Source organism: Hordeum vulgare, chromosome 2H, assembly GCF_904849725.1.
Source record: "Hordeum vulgare subsp. vulgare chromosome 2H, MorexV3_pseudomolecules_assembly, whole genome shotgun sequence".
Lineage (NCBI taxonomy): Eukaryota > Viridiplantae > Streptophyta > Magnoliopsida > Poales > Poaceae > Hordeum > Hordeum vulgare.
The window spans coordinates 267,559,276-267,577,870 of NC_058519.1; the positions used below are offsets into that span (position 1 = coordinate 267,559,276).

At 42.4% G+C, this 18,595-nt stretch overlaps 2 pseudogenes; both read left to right on the forward strand.

Annotated features, from left to right (window-relative positions):
• Positions 1 to 8,764: 8,764 nt before the first annotated feature.
• LOC123431392 lies at positions 8,765 to 9,304 on the forward strand (annotated as a pseudogene).
• A 386-nt stretch (positions 9,305 to 9,690) lies between these two features.
• On the forward strand, positions 9,691 to 10,981 carry LOC123426406 (annotated as a pseudogene).
• The last annotated feature ends 7,614 nt before the right edge of the window (positions 10,982 to 18,595 follow it).

The following is an 18,595-nucleotide window of genomic DNA, read 5'->3' on the forward strand; positions in this document are numbered from 1 at the left end:
CTTTGCCATCTGCCTCCACGTCCATCTTTGCCGTCTGCCGGGTCCTCCCCTCCCCCCTCTCTCCACTCTTTGCCGTCTGCCTCCTCCTCCCCCCTCCTCTGTTCCCTCTTCTTTGCCGTCTGCCCCCTGGAGGCTGACGGCAAAGAGACTATATGGTCAGCTGCTAATGCCCAGGTTGCACAGCTGGCCGCCACGTAGCACCTTTGCCGTCGGTCAGCTGACGACAAAGGCCTTTGCCGTCAGCTGACAGACGACAAAGAGCCTATATTGTCACATTTTTGTTTATTTTTTCTATTTCACAACACATATACATATAATTCATAGCACATATATGATAAATAGATCACAACACATATATGATATACATATAAAGCTCATCAATGCCATTTGTTCATCAACGTACATCCCATATATCAAAAGAACCAACACATACAAAGTTTCATCCACATATACATACATATAGTTGCACATATATTGTTCATCCATATATACATATACATATAGTTCCACATTGTTCATCAAATCAAATAAAAACGGAAACTAAAGCACTCCAACGCCAGCTTCCATGCATGTAGTACATCCAATCTGCAAAATGGCAATCAGAAAGTCAGAAGAAGAAGAACAACAACATATATATGACAAATAAGCTAAATTGAAGAAGAAAGATAAGAAGCAAGAAGAGAACAAGGAGAAGAAAAACAAGAAGGAGGAGGAGGAGGAGGAGGGGAAGGGGAAGGAGAAGGAGAAGGAGGAGGAGAAGAAGAAAAACGAAGAGAAGAAGAAGGAGAAGAAGGAGGAGAAGAAGGAGAGAAGAAGAAGGAGAAGAAGGAGGGCTCCTTCTCCTTCTTCTTCTCTTCTTCTCCTCCTGCTTCTTCTTCTTCTCCTTCTCCTTCTCTTCTTCTTCTCTTCTTCTTCTTCTTCTTCGTTCTCCTTCTTTTTGAGATAAATGGGCTAATTATGTCATTTTAGAGGAAAACAAGCTAAGTATATAATATTCATGAGCTAACCAAGGTTCTTGTGCCATTTTGAGCTTATTATGGTATATTGGAGCTAAATGGGCTAATTATGTCATTGTTGGGTTAATTAAAGCAAGGATAATATGAAAGAGGAGAAGAAAGAGGAGGAGGAGGAGAAGAAGAAGAAATCAAGAAGGAGGAGGAGGAGGATAAGGACTAGAAGGTCCTTGGCCTTCTCGTCCTCCTCCTCCTCCTCCTCCTTCTCCTTCTTCTCTTCTTCTTCTTCTCTTCTTCTTCTTCTATCTTTTCATTTTGCCTATTTCTTCTCCTCTTCTCCTCTTTTTGGAGCTAAATTACCTAATTATGTCTTTTTCGAGCTAAATGTTCCAATTATGTCATTTTAGAGGAAAACAAGCTAAGTATATAATATTCATGAGCTAACCAAGGTTCTTGTGCCATTTTGAGCTTATTATGGTATTTTGGAGCTAAATGGGCTAATTATGTCATCGTTGGGTTAATTAAAGGAAGGATAATATGAAAGAGGAGAAGAAAGAGGAGGAGGAGGAGAAGAAGAAGAAATCAAGAAGAAGGAGGAGAAGGAGCAGAAGGACTGGAAGGTCCTTGGCCTTCTCCTCCTACTCCTCCTCCTTCTCCTTCTTCTCTTCTTCTTCTTCTTCTTTTTCTTCTTTCTTTTAATTTTGCCTATTTCTTCTCCTCTTCTCCTCTTGTTGGAGATAAATTACCTAATTATGTCTTTTTTGAGCTAAATGGGCTAATTATCCCATTTTAGAGGAAAACAAGCTAAGTATATATTATTAATGAGCTAACCAAGGTTCTTATGCCATTTTGAGCTTATTATGGTATTTTGGAGCTAAATGGACTAATTATGTCATTGTTGGGGAAATTACCCTGCTGCATGGACATGCACCTACCACGCAAAGTTCACAGGTCCAGAAGTTGCCGTTTTGGTCCAGAGGACTTTCCAGGCTACCTACACTACTTTTCAGTTTATATAAAACTTTTCGATATTTTCTACATTTGAGGATGGCAATATTATTTAAGTTGTCCTGTTTTGCTCCGGTACCAATAAATATAGACGATACATTATTTTGACAGACTTGATTTCAACAAAAGAACATGTGATCTTCTTTGAAGTAGTCTTGAACCTAAGCAATAATGATGGGCGAATAAACTAACAGAATCTACCACTAAATCTACTAATTAACTAACAGAATCTACCACTAAAACTACTAATTAATTCCAAAAAACTAAATACCAAACATGTGATCTTCATTTGTCTTCTCCTCCTCCCATTCTTCTTCTTCTTCTCCTCCTCCTCCTCCTCCTCATCTCCTCTTCTCCTCCTCATCCTCTTCTTCTTCTTCCTATTCTTTCTAGTAAGCTAACTAACTAACTAACCTAACTAACCAAGCTAACTTAACCTATCGCTAAACCTAGATAGCACTAAACAGCAAAAAAAAACAAAAACATAATCTACCACTATAACAAAAACAGAATCTACCACTAAGTAACTAAAAAAGAATCTAGCTACCACTAAATACCAAACAATAAAAAATCAACTTCTTCTTCTTTTTTCTCTTCTTCTCCTTCTTATTTTTTTCTTATTCTCTTCTTCTCTTCTTCTTCTTCTTCTTCTTCATCTTTCTCCTCCTCCTCCTCCTCCTCCTCCTCTTCTTCTATTTCTTCTTTCTTTTCTCTTTCTCCTCCTCTCCTCTTTCTTCTTCTTCTTCTTCTTCTTCTTCTTTTTTCTTCTCTGTTTTTTCTTTTATATCTATTTTTTTTCTATTATTTCTTTTCTATGTACTTTATTCTACCTAATAAACTAACCATATAATTTAACAGAATAAAGAAAAATCTAACTATCTAATTTAACAGGAAAAAAACTAACTTTCTTCTATAATTTTGTTCTAAGTTTTTTATTTTCTATCTATTTTTTCAATCTACTTTATTCTACCTAATAAACTAACTACATAATTTAACAGAAAAAAAGAAAAAAAAACGTACCGGCGGCGCAGGGAGGAGGGACGACGCAGGGAGGAGGGGCGGCGCAGGGAGGAGGGGTGGGCGGTGCATGGTGGTCGCGACGCAGGGAGGAGGGACGGGCGGTGCAGGGTGGTGGCGGCGCAGGGTGGTGACGGCGCAGGGTGGTGGCGCCGCCGGGTGGGGGAGGCGCCGGGTGGTGGCGGCGCAGGGTGGGGGCGGCGCCGGGTGGGGGCGGCGCAGGGTGGTTGCGGAGCAGGGTGGTGGCGGCGGCGGGTGGGGGCGGCGCAGGTTGGTGCCGGCGCCGGGTGGGGGAGGGGCGGGCATGCGGGAGAGGTCGTGCGGGAGGTAGTGGGGGCCGGCAGCCGTTAGTGGGGTGGGGCCGCCGTCCCCTTTGCCGTCCGCCGTGCTCCCAGGTAGACGGCAAAGGAGTCCCACGCAGCCGGCAAAGGGGCGGGTGGGTGGGGGTGGGTTTCGGCCGTTTGGGTGGGGGGCTTTGCCGTGTTCCAAACCTTTGCCGTCCGCATATGGCTCCTTTGCCGTATGCCAGCGGACGGCAAAGAGATGGCCGACGGCAAATTAAAACTTTGCCATCAGCCACCTCTTTCCCCTCAGCACTATGACAGCTGACGGTAAAGAGTACCTTTGCCATGCGTCAGCAGACGGCAAAGGCAAGGCAGACAGCAAAATTCTGAATTCCAGTAGTGACTTCACATGTAGAATCACCTACCACGCTTTGCTTGGAACTACACCAGCTTACCGCTCCACCATCTAGAATACATACGTATCCGGATAGAGACTTAGAGTCATCCGGATCAGTGTCAAAGCTTGCATCAACCTAACCCTTTACGATGAGCTCTTGATAACCTCCATAAACGAGAAAAATCTCCTTTGTCCTCTTTAGGTACTTAAGGATAATCTTGACCATTGTCCACTGGTTACACTCCTGGATCACTTTGAAAGCTTTGGACCATAGTTATGGCAAGGCTGACATCTAGTCTTCTGCACAACATCGCATACTATAGAGTCTAAGGTTGAAGCATAGGGGATGACACTCATCTTTTCTCTATCCTCTGTCGTTGCTGGGCATTGAGTGTGACTCAACTTCACACCTTGTAGGATAGGCAAGAACCCCTTCTTGGACTGATCCATTTTGAACTTCTGCAAAACCTTGTCAAGGTATGTGCTTTATGAAAATCCTATTAAGCGTCTTGATCTATCTCTATTGATCTTAATGCCTAATATGTAAGCAGCTTCTCCAAGGTCCTTCACTGAAAAACTCTTGTTCAAATATATATTCATGCTTTCCAAAAAATCTATATTGTTTCCAATCAGCAATATGTCATCCACATATAATATTAAAAACGGTATAGCACTCCCACTAACTTTCTTGTAAATACAAGCATCTCCATAAACTTGTATATACATAAACGCTTTGATCACCTCATGAAAGTGAATGTTCCAACTCCAAGATGCCATAGGAGCACTTCCCATTGCCCTTCTACTCTCTGGTTGAAGTGACAGTTCAACAACCTGATCAAGTTCTATCTTCCTCCCACTCAATTCTTTCGAGAGAAACTCTTCCTCGAGAAAGGACCCGTTCTTAGCGACAAACACTTTGCCCTCAGATCTGAGATAGAAGATGTACACACTTGTTTCCTTTGGGTATCTTATGAAGACGCATTTATCTGCTTTGGCTTCGAGCTTATGAGGGTGAAGCCTTTTGACATAAGAATCGCAGCCACAAACTTTAAGAAATGAGAGCTTAGGTTTCTTGCCAAACCATAATTCATATGGTGTCCTCTCAAAGAATTTATAAGGAGCCCTATTTAAAGTGAATGCAGCTATGTCCAATGCATAAATCCAAAATGATAGTGGAAAATCGGTAAGGAACATCATAGAACGCACCATATCCAATAAAGTACGATTATGATGTTCGGACACACCATTACGCTGTGGTGCTGCACGCGGCGTGAGTTGTGAAAAAATTCCACTTTGTCTTAAGTTCATGCCAAATTCATAACTCAGTTATTCTCCTCCTCGATCACACCGTAGGAATTTAATCTTCTTGTTATGATGGTTGTTACACCAACTATTCTTCTACCCCTATTGCTGACTCATAGCAATCAAGTAAAGCAAAAAAGGCACAAATAAATAATGACAACCCTATGGCTCCTACCGGTTTCCCTACTCATTGACATGCAATTCATGATAATATATACAACACATGATCATCTCATACATCACAAATATCTCATCATGTTCTTGGCCATATCATATCACAACATACTATACACAGATAAGTTAGACGTCCTCTACTTTGTTGTTGCATATTTTATGTGGCAGCTATGGGTGACTAGAAAGAACTATTCTTACTTACGCAAAGCCACAACAGTGATATTCAGCTTGCTATTTAACCTTCTACAAGGACCGCCTGTGTCGAACTGATTCAACTAAAGTGGGAGAGACAGATACCTGTCAGCCATCTTTAGGCAACAAGTTGCATGTTAGTCAATGGAACCGGTCTCTCGTACGTGGATGAGTAAGATTGGTCTGAACCGCTTCATCCCACAATACTGTTGAATCAAAAAAAGACTAAGGAAGTAAGCAATCTGAGCATCAACGCTCACAAAATCTTTTGTGTTCCCTTCGTGCATGTTATCCACGCATAAATCTAGCTCTTCTACCTCTTTTGCGGATCATTGCATGGGAAAAAAAAAATTCCTATGCTTACCAAGATCAATCTATGGAGAGTAACATCTATGATAGGGGGAGTGCATCTACATACCCTCGTACATCGCTACGCGGGAAGCATTAAGATACGCGGTTGATGTAGTCGAACGTCTTCACGATCCAATCACGACCCGTCTTGATACAACGCTGAACGGATGGCACCTCTGTGTTCAACACTCGTACATCTCGATGACGTCTCCGCCTTCTTGATCCATCAAGCAAGGGTCGGGAGGTAGAAGAGTTCTTCGACAGCACGACGATCTGGAGGTGATGGTGGTGGAGCTGTCTCAGTACGGTTCACCAAGCACTACCGAAATTGATCTACTGGAGAAAACTGATCTAGAGGGAGACAGGGCTACGCGTGGCCTTTTTAGGTCTGACAGCCCTCTCTCCTCTCCACTATATATGGGGGGAAGGGAGGAGGGATTGTCCCCTATGGTTTTCCCCCTAGGTGGTTGGGGACAAGAGGAGGAGGGGCGGCTGCACTAGGGGTAGCTTGCAACCCAAGTTAGGGTGGCGCCACCTCCTAGGGTTGGTAGTCCACCAGCCCAGCCGTATTGGCCTAGGTGGGGAGGGGCTGGTGCGTACCCTTCTCAGCCCATGTGGCCCCTCAGGGCTGGTGGCCCCTTCCGGTGGACCCCCAAACCCTTCGACACTCCCCGGTACACTACCGATGACACCCTAATTAATTTCGATGACCAACACGGAAGTTCCGATTGTGATGTTGTACTACCGTGTGGGTGCCTAGATACCTCTCCATCACACGGAGTGAAAAATACTAGCCTTGATCCATGCCAACTCCACATGCACCTTCTGAGATACTAGTAGAGCATCTTTATGGTCACCCAACTACGATGCGATGTTTGACACACACAAGGCATTCCCCCGATGTGAGTGAGTTGCATCATCTCATGCTCATATGAACAAATACATTGGTATGCAGAAAGCAATAGCAGTAAACTGGATACAATCAAATGCTATGCTTAAGGTTTGGGTCTTTTCCATCATAGGATTCTCCTAATGATGTGGTGACGTCATCAAATAAAAACTCATGTCTATTGGTAGAAAACCATAGTCATATTTGATCAATGACCTAGTCCATTAGAGGCATACTAGGGACACTTTGTTGTTTATGTATCCACACGTGTATTTTAATTTCCAATCTATACAATTATAGCATGGGTAATAGACCATTATCATGAACAAGGAAATATAATAATAATCACTTTATTATTTCCTCTAGGGCATATTTCCAACACCTATCTTCCTATGAGGGTTGTACGGGTGGGAAGTAGTTAGGATGTTAGTAGTTGCTATGCAAATGGGATGGGGATATGCATGTTGTCGGAAATAGAAATGATTTCAAATTATTTTCTAAACCCCGTCGGGTGTCACTAATGTCCGAGGGAAATGGTGTTGAGTTGGGTAACCACTTGAGAAAGAAGTGGTGTACCAAGGCAAGTGGTGTGTGTGCTTTCAAAAATGGATTATATTTATGATTTGCTGACCATACCAACCTTATATGTGCGACCACGATACCCCTTTATGGGTTGGGGCTTTGTTGACTACTTTGGTCGATGCTAGCACACAGCCCACATTACTAGTGACGGGAGTGGCATAATCACTCTCGTTACGGGGTCGTGCCAAGAAGGGTGAGTGTGGGTTGTTTTTACACACACAAGGCACACCATTGCGTGCCCTCATGGATGGTTCGATTTTGAGCTAGGCTCCTATGATGTACACCATGATGGATGTCACCAACGAATGGACTCTTTATTTAGTGTCACCAGTGGTAAAGGCATTGTTCAGGTGCTTATCTCGGGTATGCAATATACCACGGGTTGTGGATGACACAAAATTCCTTGAGTCTTGTTGGTACAGCGCGCAAACCTCTGCATAGTATAAAACTATTCGAATAGCAATGCCTACGATCAAGGACACTTGCATGGTGTATCTTAAACTACTTCCACATGTTTTCACAAACTTGGTGTGTGTGTGAGTGAGGAAGATGATACTTGAGCTAAGTTAGATGACTTGGCATGAGGAATAAACATGACATGTTCAACCCCTAACACTACAAGAAATATGCTCATACATGATGTTCTTTAAGATGTCGTTGATGAATTCGTCATAAATCTATGAAGATTTCATCCGAGATTGTCGTAAGCCGTTTGAGGGGATCAAATCTACATATAAATTACGACGATGTGAGTCAAAAACGTCATAACCGCATAAGATGAGTTCGTCATAACTTTTACGATGATTATAAAAATGTCGTAACATGTTCTAACTATGTTGACATGTCACTCGTGGGTCCATTCTTTCCGACCTCATTCATGTATTGAACTGTTTTTATACCACTTTTCTGTTGGGCTATTTTTTTCATCTTACTTTTATATTGGGCTGGTATTTTATCCTCCATGCTTGCTAATGAGCTGGTTTATGGTCTGTCATAATATTTTTAAATGAGTTGCTACATTTTTACAACAAAAATTTGGTAGGTTCTTTACAAAAAACCTATCATCTGGCACTTCGAGAAAAAATTGGTTTTTTTGTGCAAACAAAATGTAAAATCTCTTTGACAACATTGTTTGTCATACCAACATACACACATGTGAACAATATTGGGTCATTATAACAAACTATAAGAGGGTAAAATATAAAACAAACAAACAGAAAACAAAAAAAATTATATAAGCTTAGTTCTGATTGGTGGAATCTGCTATGACATGGATCGATGACGTGTCAAACATCCATCTATCCGTCCATCCAACCCACCGGCTCACCAAACCCTAGGCTTCACTCCTCATGTACCAGCACCACCTCCTTCGCTCTGTCTTCCTCCTTCCCCCGAATCCCAGATCCACCCAACCAGCCGGCAGCGGCCACCTCTCCCTTACCCCCATCGATGACCTACCGGCCTCCAACCTCTACCCCACTGCCGGCACACCCAATCCTCTCTCCCCAGCCGCCGAGTACAACCTCCACATCTCTCACCCGCACTCGATACCCTAGCTCGTGCACATGGCGACGAGGCCCGCCCGCCGTTGCCGTCGACGAGGAGGAGGAGCAAGATGTCCGACCTGTCGTGCGACAAGGACGGGGTGTGCATGGTTTGCCACTCAGCGTCGCCGCTGGAGGTGGAGCTGCTGCGATGCACGACCTGCGCGACGGCATGGCACTCCCCGTGCCTCTCGAAACCCCCCGCGCTCACCGATGCGGCTGGCTGGGCCTGCCCCGACTGCGGCGGCGAGGGCGCGTCCTCCTCATCCGTCCCGGCGCCTGCCCCCACTGCGGCCACCGGGGGCGTCGGCGGCGGGAGCGGCGTCCTCGCTGGCATCCGCGAGATCGAGGCCGACACCATCCTCTCCGAGCAGGACAAGGCGCGGCGCTGCTAGGAGCTGCTCGGCGGGAAGAGCACCGCCGCCGATGGTGGGGACGACGGCAAGGAGGAGGAACAGGACGAAGACAACGAGGACAGCGCGCTCGAGATCGTCGGCAAGAACTTCAGTTGCGTCTTCTGCATGAAGCTCCCCGAGCGCCCCGTCACCGTGAGCACTGCTCAATCCCCCATCCCCTCCCGTGTTCTCCGCCGTCAGTTTTCATCAAATTAATAAATGCCCATGACTAAATCCATCATCGCTCTGCTTCTGCTAGTATAATCATAGGCTTCCGCGTGTGCGTGCTTGTTTTAATAATGGTTGAATCCTGCATCATTAGATGTGCCCCGGGGGGCATGTTTTTGCCTGCCTGATTGATCGAATCATCTCTCTTCTCGTAGTAGAGTAATCAATCATGCCAGTATCTGAAACGGGTTAACAAATACGAACTCGCACTATTCTCTGTTTTGTGATAATAGCATAACATACAGCTCGGCATAAACATCAACATGGTTAGCTGAATAACTGTTGTTACATCTGCAAATGTCACCATGAGTGGAATTTACTTATGATGATCAATGTGTTTCTTACTCAAGTTGATATTTTCTTTGTTTTGCTTCATGTGTTGTTCAAACATCAGGAATTCGCATCCGAGAAGGCTACTACGGATACACTTCCCACCATCTCTCCTACCGCCGACTCGAGCTCCTGACCACAAGAAGGGCAGGCATCGCGCAGGAGCATCATCGCCCTCGCCGTTCATCGCTTCGCCTAAGGCATCATCAGCGCCATCGCTAGCCCCTCCACAAACGGACAGGCATGTGCCTTCTACTCCACAGCCAAGCCATGATCCTCGGGTTGATTCACCTGTCCATGATGTGCATAAGCATTCCTGGAGAGCCTACGGTTTGGTTATGGCAGGTGGTGCAGGCGAAGAAAGTCGATACTGTGAGGCCTTGGGTAACAGTGCTAAGTGGGCAACTGCAGCGAGCCTTCGTGACAGGTATCCTTCATTGTATGTGTGCATATCTGTTATCATATATTTTGTTCTTTGGTTGCACATTAACACATGATAAATCATTCTTCCAGGTGTGCCTTCGCTGAAACGATTAGAGCTGGAGGCAGCCTCCGAGGTTTTCAGCAATATAATTGGTTCTACGGCTAACTACATGTTGTATAAGGGAACATTATCAAGCAGAGTTGAAATAGCAGTTGTGTCAAGTTTAATATCATCTGAAAATTATTGGTCAAAAGCATGTGAATCCCAGTACAGGAAAAAGGTAAGCTGCCATTAACCTCCTTATATGCACATTTTTTTCTTTTGTGAAATATACATTGACTAAAATGGCTGTGGTCTCAGATCTCAAGTTTATCCAAAGTGGGCCGCAAGAACTTTATGAACCTGCTTGGCTACTGTGAAGAAGAAAATCCTTTCACCAGAGCTATGGTGTTTGAATATGCTCCAAATGGGACTCTTTTCGAGCATCTCCATGGTAAGTGTGTACATAATATATCCTTTTAGTTTTCTCTCTGTTAACACAATGATTCCTATAATGTTCAGACACCACTTCAAGAATTGCAGTATTTGATAATGCTTTTGATTATGCTGCAGTTAGAGAAGCTGAGAACTTGGACTAGATGGCCCGACTTAGAATATCGATGGGGATAGCGTATTGCCTCAAGCAAATGCACAAGCTGAATCCACCCGTCGTGCCGTGGAGCTTCAGCTCAACTACTATCTACCTCACCGATGATTTTGCCACAAAGGTCTCAGATCTTGATTTCTGGAACGACACCAAGGGATCGGATTCCGTCACCGACAACTGCACCATGATGGACATAGAGAGCATCATGCATCAGTATGGCACTGGTTGTATTTTGGTGAATAAAAGACAGCAAAACTGTAGGTAGATAAACAACCATAGTTTCATATAGAAGCCCATACAATTTCAGTCAACTATATATATCTCGAGTCACACACACACACACACATTTCAGTCAACTATATATATCTCGAGTCACACACACACACACACACACACATTTCTTGTCTCTGTCAAGAATGAACAAGCGCTTGTACATGAATATGAACTCAGATGTACGTGCATGCTTTGGTCCAGTTTTTATATATGCCTTTATGGATAAACTCTGTTTGAAAATCCCGTGCAAGTAGTACAACTCTAGTATTCGAGTACCGAGTTTAACCAGGCAAATAGGGAGATGATGTGGATGTTAGCATTGTAATCTAGCTATTCAGAATTTCAGAAATCTGTCTCACATGTTGACTACCAGATATGTAGAGGTTTCTAAAGGACAATTTCTTACTATCAGCAAACAATATGAGAAACCATTAAATTTTAGTAAGGACACTGTAACTAATCTATACACTTGCTGCAATGTATTTATTGTTAACTTCTCATTCCCGAACCCAATAAAAGGAAAACTAATGTCAAAATTTATATATCTATACATACATGATGTTTGGTTGTTGCTGATCAATACCTCCGGTCCCAGTCAGTTTAACACCAAGTAATGCCCTACTTATCTTCTCTAGGTAAACGAAAATATAAACAAACTACGTTTGCAATAAGAAGTAATCACTGCTCTCACCAATTCCATCAAAAAATGCCACCGACTTCCCCATCTCATGCAATTGGAGCACTGAGTGGCCTGAAATCCTGGAATTTCTGGTCATCAACGTAGCATTCCTTGCCAGTAAAAAATACCTATGCAAACCTGGAAGTGTAGTCCACCTAACTCAGATCACAGGAGCATTTCCCAGGAACTAATATATTGTATTTCAGGGGTAATTCCTTTGGGAAGAAAAAAAGTCAACAATATGAAAAATGGGGGAAAACGTGTCACCAGGGGAGTAACTCTCACTCACAATGGAGGATGAATGTGGAGCAGGCTAGCTTAGCCGCTCTAATATATTGTATTATTAGAAGAACTAATTTTGAGGGTAGAGGAGCCTCTGATACTGTCCATATTTTGCTGCCTCGATTCTTGGAAGCGAATTTGCACATTCCATAACTAGGTCATCATTCCATAACAGTATAAGCATTATTTCTAATGAATTAATACATTTTTGTTGCTAAACAAAACTAGGGTAGAGGATCCGTTTGCTAAACAAAACTTATATTTCTAATGAATTAATACATTTTTTTCAAAAAAGGGTGCTTTATTACTTAAAAGGTTTAAGTATTACAGGATTTTAGAGATTAATCTCTAGAGGGAGCACATATGGTGGTTGCCTGAACCGAGCCGTCTCTAGTTAGTTGAATGTGAGCGCCTCCCAAATCTCCCCAGTTGAATTGGAACGCCTAGAAATAACAGTAGTACTAGTATTTTGCTGTAGGGAAAGGGGAAGGATAATAGAAATAAATGAACCTGGTTCTTGACATGAAGAATGGAAAAACTGACCTTATGTCTCGATTTTCAATCAATTATCTGGACTAAAGACTAGTGGAACTTGAAGTCTCCCCTATAGTGGCTTTGTTGGTTTCTGGTTTGGTGTTTGATTCTATCCATTTTATAGGATGCCTACATAGCATACACTTGATGTCTCAGTAGTACTACCTCTGTACAAAAATATAATGCATATGTACGGAGGGAGTAGTTATTTATTTGTTACTATTATCATTTAGTGATATTCAATCAATCGCTTTGTTATCCTCTCGCTGTCCTACTTAACACTGCCTCTGTTTCCTTCTCAACAACCAGGGGAAAACAGTGTTTGCATTTTCAAAGGACAGGTAGAAGGCACTCAAGACAAGTATTGCCAGTGACACGACGCTGTAATGACCCCATGGAGTATGGTGAGTAAGAGATGATATCATTTCTCCATCTAAAAGTTTCCCTTTTTTTCTTCTTCTAGTAGAACAGAAGTAAGACATGCATACTCAACTTGTATCCGCCCTTCATTTATACAGGTATCCCATCATACAATGACCCCTTGAACTCTTGGTGTATATGCCATGCTATTATAGATTTCTTTTAGATGAAAGCAAATTCACAAATATCTAGATTTGGCAAAGACAGGATAAATGTTTTTTGTTTTGTCTCTTTTTCTGTTGCTAGGTAAGTGGTGAGAAGATGTCGATGATGCCTACTTGGGACATTCAAATCGACACAACATAAAAATTTCTGAACCAATGTTTCATAGGAGATTGGAATGAACTCCATTGTTAGCAGATGTGCCATTGTTCTGTTGTGCAATTCTGTCCGTTCTTGCTATATTCCTATGTAAGGAAATGTATTCATGAGATGAGTTATTGTGTTATGTAAACCTGAGAGATGTATTATGTGATGTTATATGATGGGTGATTTTAATTCGACTTGGAGTTTTCTTGATTTGAATATGAAATGGTGTTGGATTTAATACTGGAGAAATGATTGGCATGAAAAGGCCTAACAAATAGAAATGAAACAAAAAATATAAAAAGGCCAAAACTGAACTGGATCAAACGTATTTGGGAATTAAAAGGCCACGCCCAAATTATAATGACAATAAAATTCAAAAAAAATACTAAAGTGGTTGTAAATAGGGTAAGGCCCAAAAAGAAGCCCAATAAGAAAAAGACGAAAAAAATAAAACCAGCCCATGTGATCAATTGAAATGGGTTGGGCTGATTTCAGCCATGACGTTTTGATTTCGTTGAAATTTTGCCACGTGGGACTGGGTTTGATTGTCAACGACGATTTAGGATAGTCGTAAAGGATACGACAATCCAGGAATCATCATAAAAGTTATGACGATTTTGATCAAAACGTCGCTGCTGTTCATTTGTGACGCTTGGTTTTTCGTCATGAGATCGTCGTAAATTAAAAACCGTGACGATGTAGCGATGAAAAAATAGCGTCGTGTATTAGCATATTCCTTGTAGTGTAATTATGCATGAACATGAGATGTTCAACCCCTGCTTATGATGATATCTATAGCTTGTTCATATGGATATCTGCAACCTTTGATGCATGTTTTACAAGTTGATTGATCATGACATTGCACTCAAAACTAGCTTTCGGCAACTTACCTACTTAGTGGTGTATCTTGCATTGTTATGGCCTTGTTCCAAACATGGGATGCTTTCGAGTACATTCAAAGTACTCATTGGCTTGCCACTGGTTATTTTATTAGCCAAGCATGAGAGAAATATGATATGATGAAGATTACCTTGATGACGTACGTTTGAGCTAGGACGCTGCCCAGTCATAATGCATGTAGGGTTAAGGCAGACGGCATGGGTTCACACTATTGATGAAAAGTTTCCGCTGCAAAGATATGAAGACTTGGCCACCAAGGCCATATTCGATTAGAACAATATGTAAAGGATGTGAGACTCTTGTTAATTAGTTTCTGTGTGTTCAATGAGCATTGATCTCTGGGATCACTGTGCACGTACATTCGATGATCATGATTTATGAGTTGGAGTCCCCAAAGAGCTAATATCAGAGCCATTGTGACTGTAGGAAGCCCTTAGGTAGCATGGACATTAGTTAGGACAAACTATTCTCCTACACCCTTCAAAATCACTTGCGAAACTTCTATGTCTCTCACCTCTCCTAAATCTTCAAAGGAAGGAAATGTTTTTACCTTATCACTTTCGCCCTTATTGTCTTAACTCTCCCCAACATCCATTGCAAATTTTGCACACAATCGCTAGCACACTTATGCCCCTGACCACTCGATTCCTTGAAATACTGGTGGTAACTTGAAATGAAGAAACCTTGCCAAACGATCACCCACATATTTTGAAGAAAAGGTTGGCAGCGCTACGACAAGATGACCCCAATAGAATCTACCTTCTTGAGGAATGTGGACATCAAGACTCGGAAGATGGTGACACCTTGTACACTTTCCTAGAGCGGAGCAACCCTGGCCTATGATGATCAGGACGTAAGATATGCAAGATCATGATATGCATCGCTAGTAGAGCGACCCTGTCCTTACTGTTGTTGTCGATATTGTCATCAACATAACCTCCCCATTTGGTCCGCCTCACCATAGTGAGAAGGAAAAACAGTCCTCTTCATCCCGCGCTCTTGGTGTCGATATTGTCATCAACATAAATGACGTGTCAGATATCTATCATGCCTTGTCCATGTCATTGCATAAAGGATTGTCCACTTGGAACTCTCGGCGCCTTGGAAGACAACAAGACAATGACACGGTTACAAAGGAAATAGAAGATCCTGTCAACAACAACCATGAGGAACCACCTTCGTCGGAAGCTCACCAGAGAAGAAGTTGTCAAGGACTCTTTCCAGCACAACCCAGATTGTTTCAATGAACAATAACAAGAGAGATAGAAACACCTCACGAAGACCCAAAAGACTGAGCGGACTCCTCCCCAAGAGATGGAGCAAGCACGACTTTTGAGTGTCATAACCCCTTAGGTAGGATGAGTCGTGTATCCCCTATGCAAAGTCGAGGTCCGTGTGATGGTTCGTATGGAATTATGTTGTGTGTTGTTTGTTTTTCCTTGTTTGTGCTTTGATATAAGTCACACTTTTTGCCTAGGCAAGAAGTACACGACTCTATCGCCAACATCATCTTGATATTTGTGTTTGGCCCTTTCGACACTTGTTTGATTACGCTTGCACTATACTACCCCTTTGACACTCTGCTCTATGATACTTCTACCTCTCCCCCATCTCGCCAAGTGAATACTAGCAAGACAGGATGCACCAAGGATCCACCTCAATGACACACGAGCAATCAAGACTTCGACTACAATGTTTCCAACCAAACATAACCCCATAGAGATAAGCTTTTCCCTCAAGATTCAGAATCCTCCCTAGACCAACACATACCTCACAAGCTGCGCCAACTCAAACCTTTCATCTCGTGTTTAATACATGGGTTTGCTAGAGCACCTGTTGAGCATCAATAACCCCTGCTTAGCACTGGGTTCATTACGGGAGTAGTGATCATCGTGGACAAACATATTTCATTATTAAGCTAGCACTAGAACCTTCATGACATAGGAAGGATTATCCTAAGGATTTATGATATATAGATAATGATTTGATGTGACTATAATAGGTCTCTTGAGATAGCACGACTTACGTATCCCTTGACTAAACTCGATTTAGCAAGACGAATGGGGATCTTATGTTTAAAATTCTTATGGTATTATAACTTGATTCTGACAAGTAGCGGTCATAGATTGATGATGTTGCAATAATGACTTGGAGTAACGTGTTGGAATTCTCGCTGGAGATGCGATTTAGATTTACATAGGTGATCCTAATAAAGTGTTGGTGTTAAGTAAAACTACATCGTTCACAGTAAATTGGAACTAGCCCAATTATCTTGATAATAATGCCATGTTTTCTCGGTGGATGATAATTAGAAGAAATTGGAGTTTTCATAAACAATTTAAGAATCTATATAAGATTTACCCTAGATTTTAGTTGCTCATTATGTTGGGAGTTGGTGGGTATACGGTGATAATAGTCCGTGAAATGATTTGTGGATGATAGGAACTCTAGAAAGCTATGCAGAACTCCATCGATCTTGGATTTGTAGCACTAGTGGATCATGTAATGAATGGTGGCATTTGAGGACCACTTGATTGGAAGGAAGCAAGATCTTGGATTGGTATATTACATGTTTCCGTAGCATAGAAATGTAGTACCTCAGACCTAGGACAATTTAGTCGATTAGTGGGATTTGTAGTATCGTATTCAAGCTTAGCACCTTGTATGCTCCCAAGGATTTTTTACATAGGGATACATGTGAGTTGTCTATAGTATACTTATGAGATTTTTGGTTTAGTCCTTCTCTAAAACCTTGGAATGGAATAACATAGGACATGTTGGAGTTGAATTATATGAGATGGTACTTTTGATGAGATTGGATGACTTTGTCTAGAGAAATAGGAAGGATTATTGGCATCCAATGATTGTGCTCAAGTATAAGATGGTAGACGTTCACTCACATCCTAAGCTCCTTAAAACCCCGACGCTTTACCGAGCCATAGAATGATCTGATTGTAACCATAGGCCTTGGCTCTATGTCATTATACCATGGCCAATGCTCCACCTCGACCACCGCCAAACCCCTCTACAAGTGACCGTCTGGAGAAAACATCCGCTCCTCTCACATATCCCATGAGCAGTGCGCTTATGTGGTACTTGGGAAAATATGGTGTTGTCGTTATGGTTAACATGCTCATTTATCCAAGAAGAGTAAGAAGCACCTCAGTCCTATTTGGATAACCCCGGAATCACGGATTACCATGTTTCCCAAGTGCAAAGTTCTACCTTGAATAACTTGAACTCCTCAAAGCATGCTCCAAGCAACATAAGATAATGCTACCAAGCAAGATGAAGGACCTATTGGAAATATGCAGTAGAGGCAATAATAAATTGCTTATTATTATATTTCCTTGTTCATAATAATCTTTTATTATCCATGTTAGAATTTTATTGATTGGAAACTCAAATACATGTGTGGATACATGGACAACACACTGTCCCTAGTGAGCCTCTGAAGGACTAGCTCATTGATCAAAGATGATCAAGGTTTCCTAGCCATAGACATGAGATGTCGTTTGATAACGGGATAACATCATTAGGAGAATGATGTGATGGACAAGAACCAAACTACGAACGTAGCATATGATCGTGTTTGTTTATTTCTACTGTCTTCTGCATGTCCATGTATCTGTTCCTATGACCATGCGATCATGCAACTCCCGGACACCGGAGGAATACCTTGTGTGTATGAAACATCACAACGTAACTGGGTGACTATAAAGGTGATCTACAGGTATTTCCGAAGGTGTCTGTTGGGTTGGCGTGAATCAAGACTGGGATTTGTCACTCCATGTGATGGAGAGGTATCTCAGGGCCCACTCGGTAATACAACATCACAACAAGCCTTGAAAGCAATGTGACTAGGGAGTTAGTCACAGGATCTTGTATTATGGAACGAGTAAAGAGATTTGCCGGTAACGTGATTGAACTAGGTATGGAGATACTACCGATCGAATCTCAGACAAGTAACATACCATAGGACAAAGGGAACATCACACGGGATTAACTGAATACCTGACATAGAAGTTCGACCAATAAAGATATTTGTTGAATATGTAGGAGCCAATATGGGCATCGAGGTCCCATATTGGTTATTGACCGGAGAATGTCCTAGGTCATGTCTACATAGTTTTCGAACCCGTACGGTCTGCTCACTTAAGGTTAACATATGTTTAGGTATTATTGAGTTATGTATGTGGTTGACCGAAAGTTCTTCATACTACCGAATGAGATTCCACACATCACGAGGAGATCCAGAATGGTCTGGAGGTAAAGATTGATATAAAGGAAAGTTGTTTTTGAACTCCAGAAAATTTTCGAGCATTTCCGGTAGTGTACGAGGAGTGACGAATGGGTTCCGGGGCTCCACCGGGTGGGCCCACCCACCCAAAGGGTCTCATGGGCTATGGGAGGATGTGCACCAGCCTCTAGTGGGCTGGCTGAAGCCCCCACTAAAGACCAATGAAGCTAGGAGGTGGGAAC